The following is a 9,949-nucleotide window of genomic DNA, read 5'->3' on the forward strand; positions in this document are numbered from 1 at the left end:
CCGGACAATCCACGGCGCCGGTGACGCTTCGTGCATACCCGCCCCAGGGAGGGTATGAACAGGGACCTCCAGCGCAGGCCCCTCAGGGGACCATAGCCACGCAGGCTCCCTGCCCTGGAATGCCCTATCCTTCCGGGGCAGCGCCCCCTCGAGTGGACGGGCATGTGGCGACCATATCGGTCGGACCCCACCTAGGAGGACCTTCGAAGAATGACCAAAAGCGCTATCTGAGCGAGCTGGACCACGACCAAGAAGTTTGCGCCCTTGTCCAGGCCCCGGCTCAGCGCCCTAAACTGATGAACCTCCCCATCACGTTCACGGAGGACGACGCCCGCAACGTCCATTTTCTGCACCACGACCCGCTGGTCGTAGATGCTCAAATTGCCAACAAGTTGGTATCCCGCGTGTTGGTGGATGACGGAAGCTCCGTCAACTTGTTGTTCAAATCTGCCTTTGCCGCCATTGGCCTGACGGAGGCTGATCTGGCGTCCTGCCCGACCCAAATCTACGGCTTCAACGGAGATGCGCTTCTCCCCATGGGAAAAGTCCAACTGCCAGTGACGCTGGGGGATGAGTTGCAGCACTCGTTCAAGTTCTGCACCTTTGTTGTGGTGGATTGCCCAACCGCTTACAACGTCATCTTTGGCCAGCCCGCACTGGTCGAGTTCGGGGCCATCACCTCCATCCGCCATCTATGCATGAAGTTCCCGTGCAGCAACGGAGGAATAGGGACTGTCCGGGGAGATCAAAAAAGCGCTAGAAAGTGTTACCATGTCTCTGCCCGTCCCGTATATATGGTCCGGGAGGAGCCCGTCGAGCCGGCCCTCCGCCCAGTTGAGCAAGTAGTCCAGGAAGAGGACGATCTGGACCCGCGAATAGGAGATGAGCGCGTCTTGGAGCCAATGGACGAAATAGAAGAGGTATGCATCAGCGAAACCGACCCGGCCAGGGTCATCCAGGTGGGAAAGAACCTGCCGGCGGACATTCGGGCCGCCATTATCGCCCGAGTCCAAGAAAACCAAGATCTTCTGGCATGGTCCCACTCCGATATGACCGAGATCGACCGCAATATCATCTGCCACGCGTTAAGTATTGACCCAAATGCGACCCCGATCCGCCAGAAACGCAGGCCCTTGGGGACGGAAAAGGCCGAGGCCCTCAAGCTGGAGGTGGAGAAGTTGTCTTCCATCAACTTCATCCGCGAAGCGGTATATCCCGTGTGGCTGGCCAATCCGGTCTTGGTGCCGAAACCGAACGGGACCTGGAGGACTTGCATTGACTTCACAGATCTCAACAAAGCATGTCCGAAGGACTGTTTCCCACTCCCCCGAATCGACCAAATGGTGGATGCTACATCTGGTTACGAGATCTTGAGTTTCATGGACGCTTACTCCGGCTACAACCAGATCTCCATGCACATGGCGGATTAGGAGCATACCAGCTTCCAAACCGACAAGGGCATCTATTGCTATGTAGTCATGCCTTTCGGACTCAAAAATGCCGGAGCAACTTACCAGAGGCTCGTCAATCGAATGTTTCGGGCCCAGCTAGGGCGAAACATGGAAGTATACATCGACGATATGTTGGTCAAGTCCAAGACGTCGAGGGACCACTCGGACGATTTGGCGGAGGCTTTTGCAGTTATCCGGAAGTACGGGATGAAGCTGAACCCTAAGAAGTGCACCTTCGGCGTAGCTTCCGGGAAGTTCCTGGGCTTCATAGTATGCTTCCGAGGAATCGAAGCCAACCCAGAGAAGATCAAGGCACTGATCGACATGGCCTCTCCCCGGAAGCATAGGGACATCTAAAGCCTGACAGGGCGAGTGGCCGCCCTGAGCCGTTTCGTTTCTAAGGCCACGGACAAGTGTGTCCCTTTCTTCAACGTCCTTCGAGGAAGCCAGCGTTTCGAGTGGTCACTCGAATGCGAAGAGGCCTTCCAGAAGCTGAAAGAACACCTGGCCAAAGCCCCCATCCTAGCGAAGCCGGTCGAAGGGGAGCCTTTGTATCTGTACCTGGCCGTGACCGAGCACGCCATCAGCGCCGCGTTGGTACGAGAAGAGGAAAGGACACAACTCTCAGTATACTACGTGAGCAAGCGGTTACTAGACGCCGAGTCTCGATACCCGTTGATCGAAAAACTGACCTTCTGCCTACTGATGGCTTCCCGGAAGCTTCGACCTTACTTCCAGGCTCATGCCATAAAGGTCTTAACCAACCATCCCCTGCGGCAGGTATTGCAGAAACCCGAGTCGTCGGGGAGACTCCTGAAGTGGGCAATGGAGCTGAGCCAATTTGATATATCTTACGTGCCCCGGGTGTCCATCAAGGGACAGGCCCTGGCCGATTTCATCGTCGAATGTTCCGGGATCCCCCTAGAAGAGAGTATCCCCGCAGCCCCCGAGGCGCCCGTTTGGACAATATTCGTGGACGGAGCCTCGAACGAGAATGGGGTCGGCGCTGGGATCATCTTGGTATCACCGCAGGGGCACCAGCTACAAAATGCCCTCCGTTTCCAGTTCAAAGCATCGAACAACGAGGCGGAGCATGAAGCCGTCCTGGCCGGCCTACGTCTGGCCCGGGAGGTAGGGGCAGCGAACCTCGAACTTTACAGCGATTCTCAGCTAGTAGTCAGGCAAATCTCGAGGGAGTATCAGACCAAGGGAGAAAGAATGGCGGCGTATGTGACTCAAACGAGGGAGATGCTCCAGACGTTCGCAGCGCATTCCATCCGCCAGATCCCCCGGGAGAAGAATATTTTCGCGGATACATTAGCGAAGCTGGTAACCGACGCAGAGGCTGAACTAGCCGGACTGGTTCCCGTCAACCATCTCCCCGTCCCGAGCATCGGGGCTCCCACCGTCCATACCGTCGACCACTCCACTTCCTGGATGGGGCCGCTAATCCGGTACCTGTCCACCGGCGAAGTTCCGAACGATCGAGCCGCGGCCAGGAAGCTCCTGTACCAGGCCCACCGGTACGTCATGATGGACGGAAAACTCTATCGCCGGGGACTGTCTATGCCTTATCTTAGGTGCGCGTCCGGGACTGAGCTGGGCGCCATCATGCATGAGGTCCACGAAGGCTTTTGCGGAGATCACACGGCCGGGCCAATTTTGTCCAAGAAGATTCTGCGCCAAGGATTCTTCTGGCCCACCATGAAGAAAGACTACATTGACTACGTCCGCAAGTGCGAGCAGTGCCAGAGGTACGCGAAGATCCCTCGGGCCCCCCCGACAGAGATAACCTTGATGAACAGTCCCTGGCCCTTCGCAGTGTGGGGGATCAATCTTGTGGGATCTCTCCCGACCGGGAAGAGAGGGGTAAAGTATGCCATTGTGGCTGTAGACTATTTCACGAAATGGGTCGAGGCGGAGCCCATGAACACGATCACGTCCAAGAAGGCCTTAGATTTTTTCGTCAACAGCATAGTGTGTCGATATGGCCTCCCCTACAAAATCGTGTCCGACAACGAGAAGCAGTTTGACAGCTTCCACTTCACAGATTTTTGCGAAAGACACGGTATAGTGAAGAGTTTCTTGGCAGTCGCCAGACCACAGGCGAACGGGCAGGCCGAAGCCGTGAACAAAATCCTAAAAGGGACGCTGAAGAAAAAGCTCCAGGCCTGTAAGAGCAAATGGCCCGAGGAACTCCCCCGCGTATTGTGGGCCTACCGGACGACCAAAAGGATGTCAACCGGGCACACCCCCTACTCAATGGTTTGTGGATGCGAAGCCGTCATCCCAATTGAAACGACCGTCCCGTCCCATCGACGCGACACATATGATCCTACCCAGAACCACGCCTTGCTCCAGGAATCGCTGGATCTTATCGAGGAGATCCGGGAAGAGTCGCAAGTGCAGTTGAAGATGTACTAGGGCAAGATCGCGCAGCATTTCAACTCCAAAGTCAAGAACCGCAAGTTCGAAACCGGTGATCTAGTCCTGCGGAGGGTCTTCCCTGCCACTCAGGATCCGGGAGTAGGGGTTCTGGGCCCTAATTGGGAAGGGTCGTATGAGATCCAGCACGAGGTCTGCCCCGGAACATACCGCTTGAAGCGGCTCGATGGTTCTGAGGTTTCGCGAGCCTGGAACACGGAGCATCTCCGAAAATACTACCAGTAGTCCTAGAACTCGTCCCAGTTTAGTACTTACGTTGTAAGCAATGTACGCCTCAGGGCTAATTCCCTTTTGAACAATGAAAACGACGTGTAAAACGTCGTAAAGGGCTATTGTCACCAAGAAAATGTACGCCTCAGGGCGAATTCCTTTCGAATTTCTTTCTCAAGTGACCCCAGACCCGTCTCCGCTCACTTGCGAGGGGTGTCATCCCAGGCACATGCGAAAAAGAGGACTGAGCCCAAGGTCGGTCCCACCCCGGACAAACGATGTCCGGGGGTATATTAAAAAAGGGACCAAGCCCAAGGCTCGTCCCGCCACGGACGAAACGACATCCGGGGATATTAAAAAAGAGGACCTAGCCAAAGGCCGGTCCCACCCCGGACGAACGATGTCCGGGGGTATATTAAAAAAGGACCGAGCCCAAGGCCGGTCCCGCCCGGACGAACGATGTCCGGGGGTATATATTAAAAAAAGACCGAGCCCAAGGCCGGTCCCACCCCGGACGAACGATGTCCGGGGGTATATTAAAAAAGGGACCAAGCCCAAGGCTCGTCCCGCCCCGGACGAAACGACGTCCGGGGATATTAAAAAAGAGGACCGAGCCCAAGGCCGGTCCCACCCTGGACAAACGATGTCCGGGGATATATTAAAAAAGGACCGAGCCCAAGGCCGGTCCCACCCTAGACGAACGATGTCCGGGGGTATATTAAAAAAGGGACCAAGCCCAAGGCTCGTCCCGCCCCGGACAAAACGACGCCCGGGGATATTAAAAAAGAAGACCGAGCCCAAGGCCGGTCCCACCCCGAACGAACGATGTCCGGGGGTCTATTAAAAAAGGACCGAGCCCAAGGCCGGTCCCGCCCGGACGAACGATGTTCGAGGGTATATATTAAAAAAGGACCGAGCCCGGTCCCGCCCGGACGAACGATGTCCGGGGGTATATTAAAAAAGGGACCAAGCCCAAGGCTCGTCCCGCCCCGTTCGAAACGACATCCAGGGATATTAAAAAAGAGGACCGAGCCCAAGGCCGGTCCCACTCCGGACGAACGATGTCCGAGGGTATATTAAAAAAGGACCAAGCCCAAGGCCGATCCCGCCCGGACGAACGATGTCCGGGAGGACCGAGCCCAAGGCCGGTCCCACCCCGGATGAACGATGTCTGGGGGTATATTAAAAAAGGGACCAAGCCCAAGGCTCGTCCCGCCCCGGACGAAACGACGTCCGGGGATATTAAAAAAGAGGACCGAGCCCAAGGCCGGTCCCACCCCGGAAGAACGATGTCCGGGGGTATATTAAAAAAGGACCGAGCCCAAGGCCGGTCCCGCCCGGACGAACGATGTCCGGGGGTATATTAAAAAAGGGACCAAGCCCAAGGCTCGTCCCGCCCCGGACAAAACGACGTCCAGGGATATTAAAAAAGAGGACCGAGCCCAAGGCCGATCCCACCCCGGACGAACGATGTCCGAGGGTATATTAAAAAAGGACCTAGCCCAAGGTCGGTCCCGCCCGGACGAACAATGTCCGGGGGTATATATTAAAAAAGGACCGAGCCCAAGGCCGGTCCCACCCCGGATGAACGATGTCCGGGGGTATATTAAAAAAGGGACCAAGCCCAAGGCTCGTCCCGCCCCGGACGAAACAACGTCCGGGGATATTAAAAAAGAGGACCGAGCCCAAGGCCGGTCCCACCCCAGACGAACGATGTCCGAGGGTATATTAAAAAAGGACCGAGCCCAAGGCCTGTCCTGCCCGGACGAACGATGTCCGGGGGTATATATTAAAAAAGGACCGAGCCCAAGGCCGGTCCCGCCCGGACGAACGATGTCCGGGGGTATATAATAAAAGGGACCAAGCCCAAGGCTTGTCCCGCCCCGGACGAAATGACGTCCGAGGATATTAAAAAAGGCTCAACCAAGCCCAGGGCTCGTCCCGTCCCGGACGATGTCCGGGGATATTAAGAAAGGGACCAAGCCCAAGGCTCGTCCCGCCCCGGACAAAACGACGTCCGGGGCTATTAAAAAAGAGAGGGTCGAGCCCAAGGCCGATCCCACCCGGATGTTGTCCGGGGATATAAAGATATCCGGTTTGCCCCGGGGTAAGGCCGGGGCCTAAAACTGAAAAGGACAAAATGCCCAGTTGAGCCAAGCCCCGGGAGCCCTGGACCGAGCGCCAAGGCTAGAGACTTGAAAATTTAGTTGGGTCTAGTCCCGACCGTTGGAACCGGGACTAAACCCCTGCAATCAGTTAGTCGCGGCAGCAAATCGAAATCTCTACTGAACAATGGAAGGAAGCTTTCTTAAAAAAAAAAACCAAAGAAAGTAGCAAGGTTTTAAGTTTAATTACAAGCCAAACAGTAACAAAAGTACAAGGCCATGACACAAGCCTACAACGCATTCGTCCGGAGGTCCACATCCTCCCTCTCCTTGGCCTCATATTCGGCACACTTCGATTGTGGATCAGGGAAGACGAGGAGGTTCATGTTCTTATCCTTGCACCAGGCCATATAGATGGCCTCGTCGAAGGTAACATCCACTAAGTTACCGGCCTCCTCCTTCTCCTGACGGGTCGTCTCATGCGCCGCCTTCTCCTGAAGCAGGGAGTCGCCCAGTTCGCAGACTCGGGCTTTCAGGGTCAGGATATCCTCCTTGTCCAGAGCGGACTGTGCCGCGGCCGTCTCCAAGAGCGTCGCCCTTTCATCGGCGACTTTTGTCGTCCGGGACAGCTCCTCTTCCAGCCCAACCTTGGCGCGACCAATCTCCTCGCGCTCCGCCTTCAGGCGGGCCACTTCTTCCTAGAGATGGGTCGTTTCCCGGCTGAGGGTCTCCTTGACGGCCTCCCTCTGGTTCACAGCCGCCTCCAGCTCGGCTACTAGATCAGCACTCCTCTGGGACAGTAAATCAACCTGGAGCAAAGAAAAGTTAGAAAATAAGACCACCCCCAACAAATGACAGAAGGAATGAGTGAGGCGAACATTACCGCGGTGGCCTGATGGCGGAGGGCCTGAGAGATGAACAGCACGTCCGGGTTGGCTATCGTGGCGTACCTCTTCAGCTGAAGGTTGGACATAGTGCTCCTAACCTGATCCAGCAAATCAGCAGCCATGGGGGCGATGTCCTGGCCCAGCTTGGGGCGGAAGCCCGCCTCGGCAGCTAGCCGGTCCACGATCGGCTGGGGAGCGCTGAACTCGGCAGGACGGTCCGAGAACTCAACCTGACAACGGATTGTCAGGGCCTTGTAAGCGCGTCCCTCCAGCACCAACCATTTTCCCAAGTCCGGTTGATTAGCCGGGACTGTTCGTCCCTCAGGGCGGACTCCCCCTCCTCGAGAAGAGTTGGGCGGAGGGGAAGGACAGGCGGAGCAGGGATCTCTTTCGCGGTTAGCCGACTCTCCCCATGAGACTCCTCAGTTGTTTACCGCGTCGTCCGGGACCTCTTCCCGAGGTTGCCTTCCCCGGCGTCGACTTCCGGGCCCCTCTTTCCTGAGCTCCGGCTTACAGCATCGCCCGCTTCCAAATCAATCACCGGGGGCTGGTTCGAAGGGACGTCTGCGGCTAGCTCCACGGCCTGGAAGGGAACCACGGCCAGAGCCTCGCCTGGACAGGGCACTGTCCCGGGTGTTTCACTGGTGGGGAGGGGCTCCGTGCCAGCCACGACGTTTGACCTCCTGGCCGCCTTCTTGGCCGACCTTTCCTTGATGAGTCTCCTCATCTCGCTGGCCGGGTTAGACATGTCGGAATCCTCTGCAAAAGTACAGGAGAAAGGAGTTAGGACGATAAGCCAGACAGGAAAACACAGCAATAAAAAAGAACAGCCCGGGACGAACCCTCATCTAAGCCCCGGGCGAGACTCAATTCCCTTAAAGCGAATGAGTGTATCCGGTCTCCTACGTCGTCCGAGTTAGAAACCCCCCGTACTGGAGGAACCCGGACAAGAACATTAGTATCCCTAATCCTACAGGGACGGGAGATGAAGGCCTCATCTCCCCATCAGCCCCAAACGCGGGGCCCGGCGGCTCTAGCCTATCCCTAGCTAAGTCCCCGACTTGGGGAGCATAAGTTAAGATTAAAGGGGAGTTACCTCGCCCCGATACACTAGCCCCGGGAGTCCCGGCGTTTGGTAGGGCATCTTCGAAAAGCTCCTCCAGCTCTTCCGAGGTGGCCTCTTCCGCCGGAAGCTGGTTCTTCTTACGCTGGGCTGCGGTGGCCCGCGCCGCTCTCACCACCTCGGCGATGTGGTCGAGGGCCAGCTGCTCTCGGACCTCGGCGTTCTTCTCACACGGGATGCCCCGGAGGCTAGGGACGACAATGGTCTTGGTGGCCGCCAGCAACCTTATTAGCCGGAGGTTGTCATCATTGACATAGCCCCCAACGTCCAGCTCCTCCGCGGTCAGCTTGGCATAGAACCTCCTCCTTTCCAGGAGGAACTTGGTAAGGGGGTTTGAATGAAGGGACCTGCGACCCGGAAGATACGATAAGAGGTGGAAGCAAAAGATGAATAAAAGAGAGGGTCCGGAGGAATACTTACCCACTCGCTGGAAGTCCAGTAGCAGTGTGGGGTTCTTGTCAATAAGGAACCCGGATGTCATGAACCAGTAATGCCTGACATCCGGGGGGTGCTTCCAGGTGCTGGTAGGGGAAGGGTAGCCACTCCGCGGTTGCAGCCTGTAAAAGCCGTCCAGGCTCTTGTTTTTAACATTGACTTGCGGCACCAACTTGTAGAAGTACAAGACTTCCGCCGGGGTAGGCTCCGCGATCTCCTTCGCGACACAGAACACCTTCCACCCAGCAAGCAGGCGGTACGCTTGCGGCAACAGTTGGAACGGTGCAATCCCCACATATGTCAGGAACCGCACGAAATAGTCATGAAGCGGGAGCATAGCTCCCGCGCTAATATGACTGGCACTCCAGGCCCCGAATCCATCCACGGACGTATGCGCCCGTTCCTCTAGCCTGGCCATGCGATTGTGGAAGAGGCCCGGAGTTGATTCGATGCCCAGCCGCGTCTCCAGGAGCAGCATCATCCGGTAGTTCTGGAACGATTTGGCCGTTACGTCCATTTCCCACATGTTTCCTGTGGGCGTCTTGGATCCGGGAACGACTACAGGGGCCCTATTAACCTCTTCTTCGGAATGGAGTGTAACGCCCATGGCCATAACTGACGATCTGGGAACAAAGAAAGAAAAACCAAGCAGTCAGTACCTAAACCCAAAAGAGTCGGTCAAGGTACAGGGAGTATCCTAAGGACTGCTTGGAGTCCCGTCGGATCAGGCCCGGGACCCCGACAAGGCCCGGGACCCTGATCGGGAGAGAAGACTACTAAGGTCTGTCCCTTGTCCGGGAAGCATCCGAGTACAGTGCAACCCAAACCAGGCAGCCTTCCTAGCGAATTCTAACGCACAGAGCCTAGACGCATGCATCTAGAGAGCATAAGTTCACAAAGTTGGTAACAGAGTTAAAAAAAGACTTACTGTGTGGTGTTGACCGTTGAGGCTGGCGGTTGTCCGACCGTAAAGATGGCAGAACCTCGTTCTTGAAGTGGCGCAGCCGGTGCAGTAGTTCTTTGACGGGACAAACCTGAGAAGCGCCGTCAGGTTGAAGAACGAAGGTTGAGGCTCTGGGAAACAGGCGGTGGCGCAGAACTAGCAAGCGGCGGAGTATTTCGTCGGCGAGGTCGGACATGCAAAGCTCTAACAAGCATTCGAGTTTTTTCTTAAGCTGGTTCGAAAATGGAAAAGTGCCGATTGTTGTTCTCTGAGAGTCTTTATATCAGCCCCCAAATTCTGGCCCACGATCCAACGGTCAGGTGCCTCTTCATCCGACGATCAAGAATCGC

Source organism: Humulus lupulus, chromosome 5 (genome assembly GCF_963169125.1).
Source record: "Humulus lupulus chromosome 5, drHumLupu1.1, whole genome shotgun sequence".
Lineage (NCBI taxonomy): Eukaryota > Viridiplantae > Streptophyta > Magnoliopsida > Rosales > Cannabaceae > Humulus > Humulus lupulus.